Genomic DNA, 18,003 nt, shown 5'->3' on the forward strand with positions numbered 1-18,003 from the left:
TCCACCGCCTCCAGCGAAGGACTCATCAGCAACAGCACCGCAACAATCTTCAAAGGCCTCGGACCCATCTGTGACAGGCTCGACTACATCCCTGTCATCGCCCCTGCCTTCAGACCAGCCCTGGGTTCCCCCTGCAACTACTCCCACTGCAGACTCCTCACTCTCCTTCTCATCTCCACTCTCACCCATGGGCCTTCCCAACCATTTCGAAAGTCTGATCAAATCAGGACTTAAGATGGCTCCACTCACGCCCATAATAGCAAGATCAAGAGTTATGTCAATTCATAACTCTTCCCTGCACAAGCCGACTACACCAACAAAAGCCCCAACACCCATCCAACCTCGCCTTTCACCTGGTATCTCCCATAGCTAGGATGCACTGGGTCTCAGCGTTGCCGGGACTTATTGTCACATTAAAAATCTAACCAACCTGGGGCCCTATGTAAAAAGAGCCCCCCCTAGTGCTATTTCTGTAGTCACATCATCACACAGATGGAAAAACAAAATGCGAGTCAGGCCCAATCTGAGAAATGTGATTCATATTCCCTGTGAAAAGATAAAGCCCAGTCCCACTGAAACTAGTCTGAAACTTGCTGTGCTAAATGTCAGATCCTTATGTAACAAATCTCTCTTAATTAATAATTTTATTTCTTCTTATGATCTTGATTTTATGTTTTTAACTGAAACATGGCTTGACAAAAACACAGGAAATGTAGTTCTGATAGAATCTGCTCCACCCAACTTTAAGTTTGAATCTGAAACACGAGAAAACAAAAAAGGGGGTGGAGTCTGTGCTGTCTTTAGAGATGAAATAATTACCCGCAGGTTGTCTTTTGGGGTGTTTTCATCATTTGAGTATGTCTCCTTTAAAATGGAGCTAAAACGGTCTCCATCCATTCTCTTCATTGTTTTATACAAGCCTCCCCAGCACTGCCAAAGTTTTATTGATGATTTTACTGAGATGCTTTCAGTCATATGCACAGACTTTGATGGTTTGGTCATTACAGGTAATTTCAACGTGCATGTTGATAATATTTGTGACAGAAACGCTAAAGAGCTTGATGCTGTCCTTGAAACCTTCAGTCTTACTCAGCATGTGAGAGGCCCCACCCACAGCAAAGGACACACTCTAGATCTCATAATTACAAAGGGGGTAAATATTTCAAATGTTAATGTGATCGATGTTGCTCTGTCTGATCATTTCTGTGTCTTCTTTGACCTGTCTGTTTCTCCCCAACCTCCGGTTGGTCCTGCAGTTGTTCAGAGGAGACACATAAGTGATGGCACAGGTGCACTGTTTATGGAAATGATAAACTTTGAAAATGTCTCATGTTCTAATGTAAATGATTTGTTGAACTCTGTTACATCTAGTGTTTTGAATGTTCTGGACACCATCGCCCCTATAAAGGCTAAAATGGTTAAAAATAAGCAGAAGGCGCCGTGGAGAAATGATGATTCGGTCAGGGCACAGAAAAGGGAGTGCCGCAGGGCCGAACGGAAATGGCGCAAGTCAAAGCTCCAGGTTCAAAAAGAGATTTACAAAGAAAAGCTGAACATGTACAACCTAATCTTATGTAGAACTAGGGAAAGATATTTTTCTGAAATAATTGGAAGCTGCAGTAACAACTCGCGTGTCCTGTTTGCCACAGTAAACAGATTAACAAACCCTCCAGCTCAGCTGCCGTTAGAACTCATTTCCACATCCAAGTGTAATGAGTTTGCATTATTCTTTAATGACAAAGTTCAGGGCATTAAAAATGCTATAAATCCCACAATGAAAAAAATTACCCTAAAACCACCAAGACACTTAGAGCTAACTCACTTTGCACCAGTAACTGACAAAACTGTCCATGAGATCATCACCAGTCTGAGTTCATCTACATGCTGCCTTGATGTGTTACCCACCAGATTTCTAAAGTCTGTGCTGAACAGTTTGTTAGCACCATTCACTCACATAGTTAACATGTCGCTTCAATCTGGAACATTCCCAATGTCTTTGAAAACTGCGGTCATAAAGCCTCTCCTAAAGAAGAGCAGTCTTGATGCCGCAGTACTGAGTCATTACCGGCCCATCTCTAATCTGCCATTTTTGGGCAAAGTCCTTGAAAAGGTTGTTTACCAACAGCTCACAGATTTCCTCTTAATAAACAACTCATTTGATGTTTTTCAGTCAGGTTTTAGACCTCATCACAGCACTGAGACTGCTCTTGTCAAGGTGACAAATGACATCCGCCTGAACACTGACACGGGCAAAGCCTCAGTCTTAATTCTGTTAGATCTGAGTGCTGCTTTTGACACTGTCGATCATGGGATCCTCTTACAGAGACTAGAGGACTGGGTGGGCATCACTGGCACTGCCCTAAACTGGTTAAGGTCCTATCTGGAAGACAGGAAGTACTTTGTTGAAATTGGTAGCTGTGTCTCAGACCACATGGCCCTGACCTGTGGAGTGCCCCAAGGGTCAGTCCTGGGTCCCCTTCTGTTCAACCTCTACATGCTGCCGTTAGGTCAGTTGATGCGCAGTGAAAATGTGTCCTATCACAATTATGCAGACGACACTCAGATCTATGTTTCACTATCGGCAGGTGACTATGGACCAGTAGATTCACTCTGTCACTGCATCCAACAGATCAGTTTGTGGATGCAAAACAACTTTCTCCAGCTGAACTCAGACAAGACTGAAATAATCGTTTTTGGCCCACAGAAACAAAGAGAAAGTGTTAGCGGTCACCTCCAGAGTCTCGCTCTAAAACCTACAAACCAAATTAGAAATCTGGGGGTAATAATGGACTCAGACTTGAACTTTCATAGCCACGTCAAATCAATAACATCAGCAGCTTTTTACCATCTAAAAAACATTGCCAAAATCAAAAATATAGTGTCAAAACCAGATTTAGAGAGACTTATCCACGCGTTTGTCTCCAGTAGATTAGACTGTAAGGGCCGCTCACTGGCCTCTCCAAACGAGCTGTAAAACAGCTGCAGTACATCCAGAACGCTGCTGCTCGGGTCCTGACTAGAACCAGGAAGTATGATCACATTAGTCCTGTTCTCAGGTCTCTGCACTGGCTCCCTGTGGCTCAGAGAATAGACTTTAAAGCAGCTCTGCTTGTGTACAAGTCTCTCCATGGCCTAGCACCAAAGTACATCTTGGATATGTTAGTGCCATATGAACCATCTCGGACTCTGAGGACCTCAGGGACCGGCCTCCTGCTGGTGCCCAGAGTCAGGACAAAACATGGGGAATCTGCGTTTCAGTTTTATGCAGCTAAAATCTGGAACAGTCTTCCTGAAGATGTGAGACAGGCTTCTACTCTGACAATGTTCAAATCTAAGCTAAAAACTGTTTTGTTTAGCTGCGCATATGACTGAAAGGATTTTTTCTTTGCACTCTTCTCTTTTGTTTGTGATTTTATTAGTTTAGAAAATCAGTTGGATTGATACTTTTTAATTTAGTTAATTTTATTGTATTTCTGTTTCTGTAATTTCTTTGTGATTTGAATGCATTTTACCTGCTGTGAAGCACTTTGAATTGCCTTGTGTATGAAATGTGCTCTACAAATAAACTTGCCTTGCCTTGCCTTGCCTAAACTGATAAGAACAGATACTACACTTGATCTTAGCCAAAAGGCCGAGAAGCGATGCCCACAATGGGTTCGGGGAGCAGTGGGCTCTCCCCACGCTGACCCTCCCGTCAACGGTCCAAAGCGGCGCCCGCGCAAAGCGCCCGGCGGAGGGACCGGAGCACGAGCGGCGTACATGGAAACGACCCTTTGGGTTTTTTTTTTTTTCCTCTGACAAAAAACAAGAGGGGAGAGCGCGAACGCAGTCCCCCACTACCAGAAATTATGCAGTTGAGATTCCCACATTTGGGGAATTCACAGGGGTCAGCACATCCTGTTTGTGCAATGGACGAGCCTCGCCCTGGGTGAACCACCTTCCTGATCATGGTGTCGCCCCTGCCAGGTAAGTATGAGTATGGGGGTCCGTGGCACACGGGGCAGTCCGCAGCGTAGCTGTCGGGAAGAAATGCGTGCAGTGCTGCGGATGTAAAGACAATCCTGTGTCTAAATCTGAAGTCAAAATGACCTACGTTATGTGGGGTGTACCAATTAAAGATGTTGGCCCAGATGGTTGCGATGGTGCGTGCGGGGAATGTTAATGACCATTTGTGTTCCGAGGCAAGACGCCTGAGCACTCCCGGCAACAACAACTGATACAGGATGCGGGTGGGTAGGTCTGTGAAGATCCTAAAACTCCCCGTGCTAACAAATACATTAAAATTCAACTTACCTGTCGTGCTCCCTATTTGGCCCAAAGTGCTTCCCCAATGCCTGACCAGATTCCTGTTAAAAATACTTACCATACCACTAATATACTTTCTCCTAAACACTTTACCTGCTAACCTAAAACACTTCCCTATATAATCTACACTAAAATTACCTTTCACGTCAAATACCTTACCTACATATTCCAGCCCAGCCTCCTCCATCGCCCCACTGATCATGCACTCGCGCTTCCCGGGGGGAGCGGAGAGCAAGTCAGGGTTATGACGGAGGGGCATGTGCGCGAGACCCTCACCGCTGTCTGGAACCGCCACAGTCAGGGGCCTGAAAGTCCTCCACGCCTCCAAGAGTTCCCTCTCGAAGGGGGGGAGGCCCTCCAGGACCGAAACAGGGGGCAACAAACACAAATTATAAACACCAAACTTACCTAGACTATTAACAAACTCACCTATATAATCCTTCCATGGAGCATCTACCTCAACGTCTAGAAATTTCCGAATTGTTTTCAGCCTGAAGGCCTTCTTCCTTAACTCTAAATCTGCTAACTTTAAACCTCCCTGATCGTACTCACCTATCATAACCTTATGTGCAATAAAGCCCCTCTCACGATTCCACAAAAAGTGGTTTATCACTAACCTTAATTTGTTAGCATAGACCCCCGGCAGGCCGTACACGGAGAGTGCATGGTTCAACATGGACATGCACAAAGAATTTACAACTAAGACTTTACCTTTTAATGTCAGATTACGACGTCTCCAAAAATTCAAGCGCGCTGTAATTTTCTCGCACAAAGGCGACCAAAGTGCAGTACGACACGCCTCCTCGTCTCTGCCCAGGGGGACGCCGAGGACCTTGTAGGAGTCCCCGGCCTCCCGGAGCTGGACAGGGAGAGGAACAGGCGTGACGCTGCCGCAAAATTTAACCGTGGTTTTATCGAAATTGATTTTGGCCCCTGAAGCGAGGCCGTAAACATTGAGCACGTGGAGAGAGGCGTTCAGGCTCTCCACGTCTCGGAGGATCAGATTCGTGTCATCTGCGTACTGAAAAATTTTGACTTCCCTACCCGCAGGCGTGGTCAGTCCCCTCACCGCCGCGTCCGCCCTCAACATGGCCGCCAAAGGCTCAGCGGCGATGCTGTAGAGGAGCGACGAGAGGGGACAGCCCTGCCTGACTGATCTTTTTAAGGGGAAAGAGTCAGTTAGAAACCCGTTGACTTTGACCTTACTGACCGCAAAGGAATAGATGAGCTGTAGCCAATTAACAAACCGTTCGCCGAAACCTAACTTACCTAATACAGTCCAGAGGAACGAATGCTCAACTCTGTCGAACGCCTTGTTAAAGTCTACACTAACGTGAATACCACCGGTCGCGTGCATCTGCCGAAGGAGATATCTCAGAGACAAAACTGTGTCTGAGATGTCCCTCCCGGGGACGCTGTAGGCCTGCGAGGGGTGTATGACGGATCCAATCACACGCTTTAACCTACCTGCTAATACCTTTGCTAAAATTTTATAGTCTACGTTCAAAAGGCTAATGGGCCTGTAGTTGGCGAGGCTGCTCCTGTCGCCCTTCTTAAAAAGCAGAGTGACGACACTCATCGCAAAACCATCGCCAACTCTACTCTCACTCTCAAAATCCTGATATAATAGGAGTAGGATCGGAGCTAACCTGGAAGCGAAACGCTTGAAAAACTCACAGGTTAGTCCGTCCTCTCCGGGGCTTTTCCCTGTATTTAAACTCTTGACTGCAGCCTCTATCTCCATGAGAGACAGAGGCGCGTCGCACAGCTCCCTATCCTCCCTGCTCAGTGTGCGCTCCAGAGCACCTACAGCCTGGTCTAAAGCCTGCTCTGCCACTCCGTCTGAACTAAAAAGCCTACTATAGAAATCCTGCGCTGTCTCTAAAACCTCACTTACCTCGGAAACAATCTTACCTGTCTTATCTATCAACTTATCTATGTGCATCTTTCCCTGTGTAGCCTTCTCACAGCCGAAGAAGAACGCTGTCGAGCGTTCTCCTTCGACTGTGTGTCTGGCTTTTGCCCTCAAAATTGCACCCTGACACCTACTTACCTCCAGCTGCTCCAGCTCAGCGCGCACCACCAGGTACTCTGGATCCACAGGGCCAGTGGTGGAAGCTGCGCCCTGGTCCAGGACCTGCAGGCGCTGGCGGAGAGCGGTCTCCCTCCTGGTCGACAGCCACGCCTTGTGTTTGCTGTAATTGACACAGAGCTTTTTAATGCGTGTTTTTGCCGTCGGCCACCAATCGACCACGCTGTCGATCAGCTCCAGCTCCATGTCAAATACATCAAACAAAAAGTCCATTTTCCTACAAAAAGTTTCATCACCGAGGATGGAGCTGTTTAGGACCCACAGTCCTCCATTCCTCGGTGATGAAACTAACCCAAAATAAATATCTAAAGTGGAGTGATCACTCAAGCCTGACCACTTGTAGGAAGCACCACTGACTCTCTGTGCCAGGTCTGAGGAGGCAAAACAGAGGTCAATGCGGGACTGCTTCAGGACGCCCTGGACGACCTGCCGCCTGGAGAAATCCTTCAGGAAGGGGTGGAGGAACCGCCACACCTCCGTCAGGTTCCTGCTGGCGGCTTCTTCCAAGAGGGCTGTCCTGGCAGTGCTGTTTTTAAAAGAGTTGTTAATGCCGATGTCTGTCTTGCAAAGTGTTGTATTAAAGTCACCGATTATGATTGTAGTGTCGTTCGCAAAGCGAAATATTTTTTTGAAGAATTGCCTCCTCAGACCATCATCGTTCGGGGCGTAGATGTTAATTAGTCTGAACTTCACTGTGTCCGTGAAGTCCAGGACCAGGAAGGAGCCCTCTGGGTCGGCGTGTACCAGGGTGGGTTGGCCTAAGACACCAGGCCTCACCACCGTGGCCACACCGCGCGAGCACGCCGTGCCCAGGGCCCAAAAAACAGAGCCTACCGCACTTGTTGCGCGTGGCTGACATCCCAGTGCGTTTCTTGGATGCAGAGCACGTCCCACTTGGAAAAGTGTAACGCGCTCTGCATCCGCACTGGGCTCCGCAGGCCGCCTGCGTTCCAAGAGGACAAGGAGAACGCCATTAAGAGGAGACTTTGGAGGATATAACCCATCTTTTATTTCGACTTCTTTTTGGCGCCCGTCGCATCTGACTGCCACACTCTTTTTCTGACTTCACGGGTGGAGAAATCCATGAAGTCATCATTAAAAACAGTCTCGAGCTCACCTCGTGGGGCAGAGCTGCGTGTGGAGGATGGTGGGTTGATGGAGCTTTCTGCTGGCGCTTTTGAGGTGGTTGGAACGGAGGAGGCAGAGCCGCTCTCAGCAGCAGCGCCCTCTCCGTCTCCTGCCACCTGCTTCCTGCGTCTTGCCCCCTTCTTTTCTTTCTTCTCCACCTGTCCCCTCTTACCACCGTCCGACTGGAGCTTGGGATCATCACCCAGCCCTGTGGTGATGTCCCCCCCTTTGGAGGTAAGATGCGGGGCCTGTCCCGCACCCATCCTCCTCCCAGGTTCAGCCTCTTCCTCCACGGGCTTAGGAGTTGGACCCTCACGAGTCCCCTCCCTCTGGTCAGGAGGAGCAGTTTGTCCTACTCCCACCCTCCCAGACGCCAGCGCTGAGCCGAGCACCATCTCCAGTGCGACGGGCGCCTCCTCGTCTGAGGAGTCAGAGGAGCAAGAGGAGCCAGACACCTCTGGCTCCCCTGACTCCTCCACAGCCTCCTCCTCCAAAAACTCCTCTACTTCGGAGAGAGCAGTTGCGGGCACGTTCTGGGCCACGTCACTGCTCTCTCCTCCAATGGCGTCCTCCCTGTCCTCCCCCCTGTCCTCCCCTCTGTCCTCCTCTCTGTCACCCGCACCACACGGACATAAGTGGCGGAACATGCGGCACTCTCTGCACTTCGGGGCCCGCTGCGCGACGCACTCGCGCGCGTAATGCCCCTGGCTCCCGCAGTTGCGGCACAGAAAGTCAGGGCACTCCCTCAGAATATGGCCAGGCTGGAGACACCCCCTACACACCCGCACCTGCCTGTCGTGTATTACCCTGAAGTACTCGGGGGCCCCCCGCGGTGTCAAACCTGACAGAATACGGTAAGGACTGCACCGTGTCCGTGAACCTTACCCGTACAAACCTGGTGCCGTCCGCCACGTTCGTCCCCGGCCACATTCTCCTCCTCACCTCGGAGACCGCAGAGACCCCCCAGGCGTAGAGCTTGGCCAGGATCTCCTCGTCCTCGATATAAGCCGGCAGCCCCATGAAGGACACGACCAGCTCATCCACCGAGATGTCACGGGCGTGAACCCTGACTCCTCCAATGCAGTACCCGTCCAGGAGCCGCTCCTTCGCTTTGGTGGTACTGACGGTTACTTCATATTTGTCCTTTGAGATGAGTCTGCACGCTACTATGGAGCCGTACACCTCCTGAGTCGATTTCAAAAAAGCTAGTGGAGTGATTTGTGCTCCCTCCGTCAACTCCAACACCACAGTGAGTTCTTTCATAAATTTCATTCTTCTTTCTTCGTTCTTTCTATTATTTACAGATTCTTTCAAACTTTGTCTTGCCTTTGTCGTGTCCATTCCAGTGTCCGATGCCGTGATGTCCGTCCTTTGAGCCATGCTCACAAAAAACAAAAAATCCACCTCCCAGTAAGTTTACTGGGAGGGGAACAAACAAAAGAACTGAAAAAAGTAAATGAAAATGATCAAAATAACGATTAAAAACTCAAAAAAAAAACTCCCAAACCTCCAGCTCCAGACCATGCAGCACACCACAAATTGCACGCACCTGCACTGATTGCAAAGGGGCTGGTCCAGGGTGGTATGGCCGTGAGCGAAATGTTCCAGGCCAAAACTCGTATAAATGGCTTTTTTGCATCAAACGCTGTCTTTTTGTGAAGAGTACCTTGTCTCCTACAGCTCCGACCATCACCTCGTCTCCTCCTACAGTTCCGACCATCACCTCGTCTCCTCCTACAGCTCCGACCATCACCTCGTCTCCTCCTACAGCTCCGACCATCACCTCGTCTCCTCCTGCAGCTCCGACCATCACCTCATCTCCTCCTACAGCTCCGACCATCACCTCATCTCCTCCTACAGCTCAAACCATCACCGTTTCTTACTCAGGACGCCCTGAGCAGCAGCAGCAGCAGCAGCAGCAGCAGCAGCAGCAGCCCAGAAGAAACCCTTTAAGGACTTTGTGGACACAGAGTTCTTCCAGAGGGAGCTGGAGGCCACAAGACAGAGAGTGGAAAAAGGAAGCAGCAGAAGAGGAAGAGATAGGAGTCACCTGCCCCAGGGAGAACGTGCAGGTTCTGCCCCAGGGAGAACGTGCAGGTTCTGCAAACTGGAGCTGAAGCAGGCCCTCACAGTCCTCACATCCACACATACTTCCCTGGACTGTATATATCTGTATATTTAATGTAAATACTACTGTCAAGTAATGAATGCTGTCTGAATTGTAAATAAATGAAACTTAATATTTCTGGCATTTTCCCTGTCAATAAATATTCTTAAAAGTATATGTTATTGTGTTTTCTTATATAATAATACAATAATATTCCATACATGATTGAGATATCATATAATTAATAATATGAGTAAATGTTTTATTTCTCTGCAGAACATAAACTGAACACAGTGGTACAGTTCAGTGCTGCAGCGTTAGAGATGTGATAGTGTGACCTCTGACCCCTGCAGACTAAACACCAGAGTTTTCTGACCCACTCCAAGTTTATTTATGCAGAAGATGTGACGTGGGTAAATCTCTTAAGGTGAAGCAGAAATCACTATTTGTTAAACAATCAATATTTTCCATTGATGTAACAAGATTATTTATTTCAAATCTATTTGTAAACATTCTATTTAACAAAAAAAAACTCCTAAAAAATGAACTTTTAAACACTTTAAACATTTTTTTTAAACCCAGAAAACTTGCAAATAAAATTAGTTGTTGAACAAATTAATTAACACCAAGTTAGATTAACTTATTTACAACTTTCTTCCACATCATCATCATCATCATCATCAGATGACTATTTGCAGGAGTCTCATTTACATATTAATTGTCTTTACACTCACAAAAAATGTGTGTTAAGCTTCTGATGGTAAAATAAAGGTTGCTGTGGCGACCATCATGGTGTATTTATTGTGTTATTCAAATTGTACCGCTCTATTTGACGTTCCATTCCAGCTATAAAACATTTCAATTTTTCGTTTTGCTATTTGATGACGGTCCCTAAGCACTCGCCTCAGCTCCGGCTGAACGTTTGATGACGGTCCCTAAGCACTCGCCTCAGCTCCGGCTGAACGTTTGATGACGGTCCCTAAGCACTCGTCTCGGCTCTGCACATTCGGATCAGTGTAATTCGTTGCGCCCAAAATACGCATCTGATTGTTAAAAACGAGGTTGTGTCACTGCAGTGTAAATATGAATATTTTGGATGTGAATGATCTGCAAAGACTGTTGCGTTAAGGAGCTGTTGACCTCGGAAGTCTGAATCTGTGACGCTAACTTCACCGCACGTGGCTCCTCCCACTTTCAGACTCGTGGTCTGAGACAGCAGCGGGACTCGTCATGTCCACACATCCTACATGTGTCATGACGTTATTGACGCTCGATTGACGAGTGATCAGTACTTTTAGCCCTTTTTTCTGACGAACGCATCGCATTTGAGAGAAATTGCGTCGCATTTTGCGACATCGCTTATTCTGAACCCTGCATTTAATGTTTGAACTCATAAACTTAATACATTTAAAGTTTTGATCCTTTGAAACGTTCCTCTTCTTCTGGGCACAGCAGGATTTGAACTCTGGTCTCTTGAGATGAATTTGTGAACAACACGAATCTCTGCATTCTGATTGGTTGGCCTTCATCACAGTGGCACATGGCACACAGGCTCATTCTGATTGGCTGGCGCTCTATGCCCACTATCCACGGCTGGCCAGCGCGTGACAAGCGGAGATACTGTCCACTATACTAACGAGGACATATGGGGCTGCAGGGGGGCCCCTTTTTTTTTTTTTTTTTTTTTGGGGCGTGTGTGTCGGTGTCTTTTTCCCCCGATCTCTGTGATGAAAAGTTTGAAGGACTACGCCGACAATTCCTCCGCTCCTCCCTCTTTTCTAGGAATAAACCATCGAGTTTGGAATGAACCGTGTTAAAGATTGAAGCAAACATAAAAGGAGGCTTTGTTTCTGCCCGGTTTCGAGCCGAGGACCTTTCGCGCGTTAGGCGAACGTGATAACCGCTACACTACAGAAACGACGTGCGAGCCTGTCGTGTCCCTTTTGCCGCGCGACCGCCGATGCAAATGAGCGCGTGAACAGAAGTACACTGCCCGTGATGAAGCCCCGTGTGCCCTCAAGTACTGGACGCCGTGTGGCGCTGCAACGTGGCACTCTTGTTTCTCTTCAGAGCGTATAAATCTTTCGCCTTTTACTAAAGATTTCCGTGGAGAGGGACAACAAGAGATCTTTCCAATTTTTTGATGCCCTGCTTCAATGCGGGGCTTTTCTACCTATGTCTAAAGCAAGCAAGCGGTCATCCTCCAAGAGCAAAGGTTGTGTCTTGTCAGCCTTTAAACATGCCCTTGCGTACCCTCCGTTTGGCATCCCGTGTTCAAGAACTTTAACCCTTTAAGCGCCAAAGTCGCAGAAATGCAACTTTACCGTACAAGGAAATTAATGAAATAATAGTAGAAAATGAATCACTTCAGTCATTGGTCGGTTCGGTGCAACTTCCCTTTATTAGCCAGGTATGATCCAGGGCAGATCCGGTAAGGAAAAAAATGGCTGGAGGAAGTACACGTGGCATGCAATTTACAGCAGATTCTGACTCTGAAGGGTATTATCTCCCCGAGAGTGACGATGGATTTCCAAGTGGAGATGAAGGGACTTCGAAACAACGGACAGGTGCAAAGGACAGACGGAGGCGAGGAACCAGTGGAACCAGTGGCTGCAGTAAAACTTGCCCGGTGGATGAGAGCTGGGACATGCTGAGAGAGGTCGAGGTATTTGAGGCATGGATCAAACCTTTTGAAGACCCAGTTGGCTACACAGGAGAGATGGATCTGACGGATGCTAATCCATTTGATATTCTGTCACTCTTTCTGACCGATCAGTTTTGGACTTTCATTACTGATGAGACAAATAGATATGCACATCAGTGTATGGCACCTATGATTCTGAAGCCACATTCAAGATTTCTTGAGTGGTATGATGTATCAGTCACCGAAATGAAAGCTTTCTTCGCTTTGCATCTCTCCATGGGCCTTGTTGAGAAACCTGAAATCGAGGATTACTGGGGAACATTTTGGCTTACACAAACGCCTGGATTTGGAAATGTAATGTCAAGAAACAGATTTGAAATCATTCTTTCGTTCTTTCATTTTGTCAACAATAATGATTATGTGAGAACAGGCGAGCCCGGGCACGATAAACTGTTCAAAGTCCGCCCAATAATAGATTTGATTATTCCCAAATTTGCAGCAGTTTACAGTCCAATCAAGGAGCTTTCTTTAGATGAAATGACAATAGCTTTCAAGGGGAGATCTTCACTAAAATGTTACTCTCCGAATAAACCTGACAAATATGGCTATAGAGTGTATGCCCTGAGTGAAAGCTGTTCAGGGTATGTTTTGCGCTGGTCAATGCACACTGGACAGTACAAAAATAATGCAAGCAACATCAGTGCAACACACGCAGTTGTCCGTGAGTTGGTTTCTCCCTTTACGGGCAAAGGACACGAGATTTACATGGACAGTTACTATACCTCGCCTGTAATTGCAAATGAATTAGCAGATTTGGAAACTGGACTGTGTGGGACGGTAAGGATTACCAGGTTGGGGATGCCAAAATGCCTTGGTAAAAGTGTCTTACAGCTGAAAAAAGGAGATGACCCAGTTTTTTGCAGAAAGGGAAAACTCCTGGCTTGTGCTTGGCACGATACTAAACGTCTCACCATGTTGTCCACAGTCCATGGAAATGATTGTGTTCAGAGGAGGATCCGATCCAAGACAGATGACACTGGCTTCCGTGACATCAAAAGACCTGTATGTGTCGACCAGTACAACGCCTACATGGGTGGAGTGGACACTGCTGACCAGAGGATGAAGACATACCTCTTTCCACACAGGTCCCGGAAATGGTATCATCGCATATTCAATGCCATTATAAGCATAAGTATTGTCAACTCACACATCATATACACCAAATCCACTCCAGGCCCACACAAACCTTTAAAGGTTTACATTCAGAACATTATTGATGCATTACTGGCTGATCACTCCAAAAAACAAGAAAGGCGCTCAAGACCGGAGGGTGAAATGCCACAGAGACTCACAGAGCGTCATTGGCTTTGTCAAGCAGAGGGACGTCCAGACTGCGCCGTGTGCTCTGACCGCTCTCGTACCAAAGGCAGGCGGCAAACAAAGTACAGGTGCCGTCAGTGTGGCGTTGGCCTCTGTGCGGTTCCATGCAACGAGAGATACCATATGCTAAAAAACTTTAAATGCTGTCATTTGGATATGTAAAAGTGCAGGGTACCTTGACCCTGGATGGACATCTTTTCTGTGATGGCTCTCTCCTTTCTTCACTGCTTTCTCCACAACCTGCCTGGCACCAATGATGGATGTATAAGTTGGAAAAATAAAAAAAATGAAAAAAATACATAATAAATACCGTGTTTGTCATCATTTGGTCAGAACTTGTAATCAGGGCCCGAGTTTGAAGATGTGAGCAAAAGGGGTGAAAATGGGTTAAAATGTGAAAAAACACCAAAATGAGCAAAATGAAATAATCCCCCATCATCAGTGCACAGTTTGCCCCCAGAAAAGCACTCCCCTGGTGCCTGGAGGTGATCTGACCACCAGAATATAGTACCATATACCCCTGCTGGTCTTAGAAAAAAAACCGAGCTTCCAGCCAATAGTACACTATACCCGAGGGACTCTGTCGTTTTTCGGCAATAGTACACTATACCCGAGGGACTCTGTCGTTTTTCGGCAATAGTACACTATACCCGAGGGACTCTGTCGTTTTTCGGCAATAGTACACTATACCCGAGGGACTCTGTCGTTTTTCGGCAATAGTACACTATACCCGAGGGACTCTGTCGTTTTTCGGCAATAGTACACTATACCCGAGGGACTCTGTCGTTTTTCCGGGCCGTAGTATGAAGTTGTGAGCAAAAGGGGTGAAAATGGGTTAAAATGTGAAAAAACACCAAAATGAGCAAAATTAAATAATCCCCCATCATCAGTGCACTGTTTGCCCCCAGAAAAGCACTCCCCTGGGGCCTGGAGGTGATCTGACCATCAGAGTATAGCACCATATGCCCCTGAGGGACTTAGAGTAAAAACCGAAATAGTACACTATACCTGAAAAGACTCTGTCATTTTTCGGCAATAGTACACTATATACCGTTGGACTTAGTCGTTTTTTGGGCTCGTGGGAATAAGCGTTCAGCTCAAAATTCCCGGGCTAAATCACGCTGCTCCCGAGAAATTCTTACGCTGCTCTCACGCGGAATGTGCAAAATGGTAATGCTGGGAGGGAGGGGCGGGCGGTTTTTGAGAATGACGTTTTTCGCAATCGAAACAGGTACATTTCCTGGTTGTGCGGATACCGGGCAAGGAGCTCGTTTGACGGGCACACGAGAACCGCGATCGATGGGCCCCGTTCTGGTTTTATCCAGCTTCCAAGGCTCCTTCACAGCCGTAATGTCAAGTCATGGTTCGGAGGTGCGGAGGTGAGCGTCGGATCACGGAGCCTCTGAATGGAGCCCCGCGCTCCGCGCTCCACCGGGCTCTAAGCGCCGCTCAGACCCGGCATGAGAGGGTCTATTTTCGGCTTGATTTTACCAGACTCCCGGGCACTTCCAGAAGCTTCCAGTTTGCTCTGATTGCTCGGGGCAGAGCACGGTGTCACGCTGACCACGGGCTGTACGCGGAGGTGAGAGCTGGTTGTAAGGCGGATCACGGAGCCTCTGAATGGAGCCCCGCGCTCCGCGCTCCTCCGGGCTCTAAGCGCCGCTCAGACCCGGCATGAGAGGGTCTATTTTCGGCTTGATTTTACCAGACTCCCGGGCACTTCCAGAAGCTTCCTGTTTGCTCTGATTGCTCGGGGCAGAGCACGGTGTCACGCTGACCACGGGCTGTACGCGGAGGTGACCCGCTCCGTGATCTTAGCGCCGCCCAGACCCAGGGCCATCCACCCCGCATACGGCCAGACTTTGCCCGGCCAGGGAGCACCTTCTGCGGGTCGGAGGCTCCGGGTCGGAGCCCCTGGAGCCTGGAGCCCTCACCGGGCCCCGAACTCGGCTGCCGGAGGCAGTGCAGTGCCTCATGGATAAAAGGCACCCAGCCGTCCAACTCGCGTGAGGCGGAGCAGGGATCATCCGTGAATCAACCATGAAAATGGTACAAATCATGGTTCTATGTATACCAGACAAGGAGCTTGGTCTATTGGCACTCAAGACCCGCCATCGTAGGGCCCCGTTCTGGTTTTATCCAGCTTCGAAGGCTCCTGCGCACTGCGGGTTTGTTTACATTTTGCGGCTGTGGTTTGCTCCGGCTAACCTCACGCCGGACACGTTGGAAGCGAGGCCGAGACAGAGGTCCCACCAGGCGCGGGGCTTCAGTCTGACTGGCTTCCCCCGCGCCTGGCCCCTTGTCTCCGGAGATGGGACCGTCACTCACCCCCGCACTGAAGGACGCGCGGCTTGAAGGATGATGGCTGCGCTTAGCCCCTGGCACAGGGGCTCTGCACCAGTCCCCTTCAGCCTCAACGCGTCCGGTGGAACAACAGTCCAGGCCCACTGTCACTCACCCCCGCACTGAAGGACGCGCGGCTTGGAGGATGATGGCTGCGCTTAGCCCCTGTTACAGGGGCTCTGCGCCAGTCTCCTTCAGCCTCAACGCGTCCGACGGAACCACAGTCCGAGCCCATTGTCACTCACCCCCGCGCAGCAGGAGGCGCGGCTTGAAGGATGATGGCTGCGCTTAGCCCCTGGGCCCAAGGGCTCTGCGCCAGTCCCCTTCAGCCTCAACGTGTCCGATGGCTCTGCGCGGGGCGGGGGGCAGGGCCGGCGCATATTTTTGGTCCGACTCCGGTCCCTTCCTCGTCTCTGAGTTTGTCAAATGCAGCTCCTGTCCAGGGCTCACTTTGCTATCAACTGGCTGGTCACCGCCATCGTAGGGCCCCGTTCTGGTTTCATCCAGCTTCGAAGGCTCCTGCGCACTGCGGGGTTGTTGGCATTTGTGGTCCTGATTTGCGCTGGCTCACCCTTACGCTGGACACAGCGCCAGATGATATATTTGGTCCGACTCCGGTCCCTTCCTCGTCTCTGAGTTTGTCAAATGCAGCGCCTGTCCAGGGCTCACTTTGCTATCAACTGGCTGGTCACCGCCATCGTAGGGCCCCGTTCTGGTTTCATCCAGCTTCGAAGGCTCCTGCGCACTGCGGGGTTGTTGGCATTTGTGGTCCTGATTTGCGCTGGCTCACCCTTACGCTGGACACAGCGCCAGATGATATATTTGGTCCGACTCCGGTCCCTTCCTCGTCTCTGAGTTTGTCAAATGCAGCTCCTGTCCAGGGCTCACTTTGCTATCAACTGGCTGGTCACCGCCATCGTAGGGCCCCGTTCTGGTTTCATCCAGCTTCGAAGGCTCCTGCGCACTGCGGGGTTGTTGGCATTTGTGGTCCTGATTTGCGCTGGCTCACCCTTACGCTGGACACAGCGCCAGATGATACATTTGGTCCGACTCCGGTCCCTTCCTCGTCTCTGAGTTTGTCAAATGCAGCTCCTGTCCAGGGCTCACTTTGCTATCAACTGGCTGGTCACCGCCATCGTAGGGCCCCGTTCTGGTTTCATCCAGCTTCGAAGGCTCCTGCGCACTGCGGGGTTGTTGGCATTTGTGGTCCAGAGCCCCGGCTCTAAATTAAACCTGTTACCCTAGTAGGCCGGCCTCCGGGTCCCCCTCTCTTCTTCGGTTATGGAGTACATTGGGCGCGGGGGCAGCCAGTGGAGGGCAAGGGCCCTGCCTCCAAGTGTGGTGTAGGGGACAGGGGAGCCAGGGCCTTGGGGTCCTGGTGCTTTTTATCTTTTAAAGTGGCTCAGAGTACCAAGGGCACGGACTTCCAGGGGGCTGCACCAAGGGTGTGTAGCTCGTGTTGGGGTGCTTAAGTGTGGGTACCCAGGGACGAAAGGTGGGCCGGGGCCGGCGCGAGCCTCTGTGGTGAGTGCTGGGCCGTTCCCTTGGTACTCCAGTCGGAGTACCAAGGGCACGGACTTCCATGGTATAGTACCAAGGGCACGGACCTCCAGGGGGCTGAAACAAGGGTGTGTAGCCCGTGTGGGGGTGCTTAAGTGTGGGTCCCCGGGTTCGAAGGGAGGGCCTGGTCCCCGGTGGTCATCCCCGGAGTCCCAGAGCCTGCAACCCGGGGAAGAGTGGCCCGTCCCCAGTCTGAGTTTGGGGGAATGCGGGGTGGCTCTGGAGGGGCTCCAGGGGTTCCAGGGGGTGCTCGGCGGAGGCCATGCCCAGCCAGAGTGGCCCTTCCCCGGGCAGAATCTGGGGAGAGTGGGGAGTGGCTCTGGAGGTGCTCCGGGGGCTCCAGGGGTTCCAGGGGGTGCTCAGTGGGGGCCATGCCCAGCCAGAGTTGCCCTTCCCCGGGGTGAGTCTGGAGGAGTGGGGGGTGGCTCTGGAGGTGCTCCGGGG

The 18,003-nt window shown here is 49.8% G+C and overlaps 2 non-coding genes and 1 pseudogene across 2 annotated transcripts; 1 reads left to right on the forward strand and 2 right to left on the reverse strand.

Moving 5' to 3' along the window:
• Positions 1–3,545: 3,545 nt before the first annotated feature.
• LOC140345611 (U2 spliceosomal RNA) lies at positions 3,546–3,643 on the reverse strand (annotated as a pseudogene).
• A 165-nt stretch (positions 3,644–3,808) lies between these two features.
• Positions 3,809–3,974, reverse strand: LOC140345607 (U1 spliceosomal RNA). Its single transcript, XR_011923896.1, has one exon. It is a non-coding gene; the product is annotated as a U1 spliceosomal RNA (small nuclear RNA).
• Positions 3,975–11,684: 7,710 nt separating this feature from the next.
• On the forward strand, positions 11,685–11,798 carry LOC140345613 (U5 spliceosomal RNA). The gene has a single exon (XR_011923899.1). It is a non-coding gene; the product is annotated as a U5 spliceosomal RNA (small nuclear RNA).
• The last annotated feature ends 6,205 nt before the right edge of the window (positions 11,799–18,003 follow it).

This window comes from Eucyclogobius newberryi, unplaced genomic scaffold, assembly GCF_026437365.1.
Source record: "Eucyclogobius newberryi isolate DKJ021-1_F unplaced genomic scaffold, fEucNew1.0.hap1 SCAF_56, whole genome shotgun sequence".
NCBI classification, from domain to species: Eukaryota; Metazoa; Chordata; class Actinopteri; order Gobiiformes; family Gobiidae; genus Eucyclogobius; species Eucyclogobius newberryi.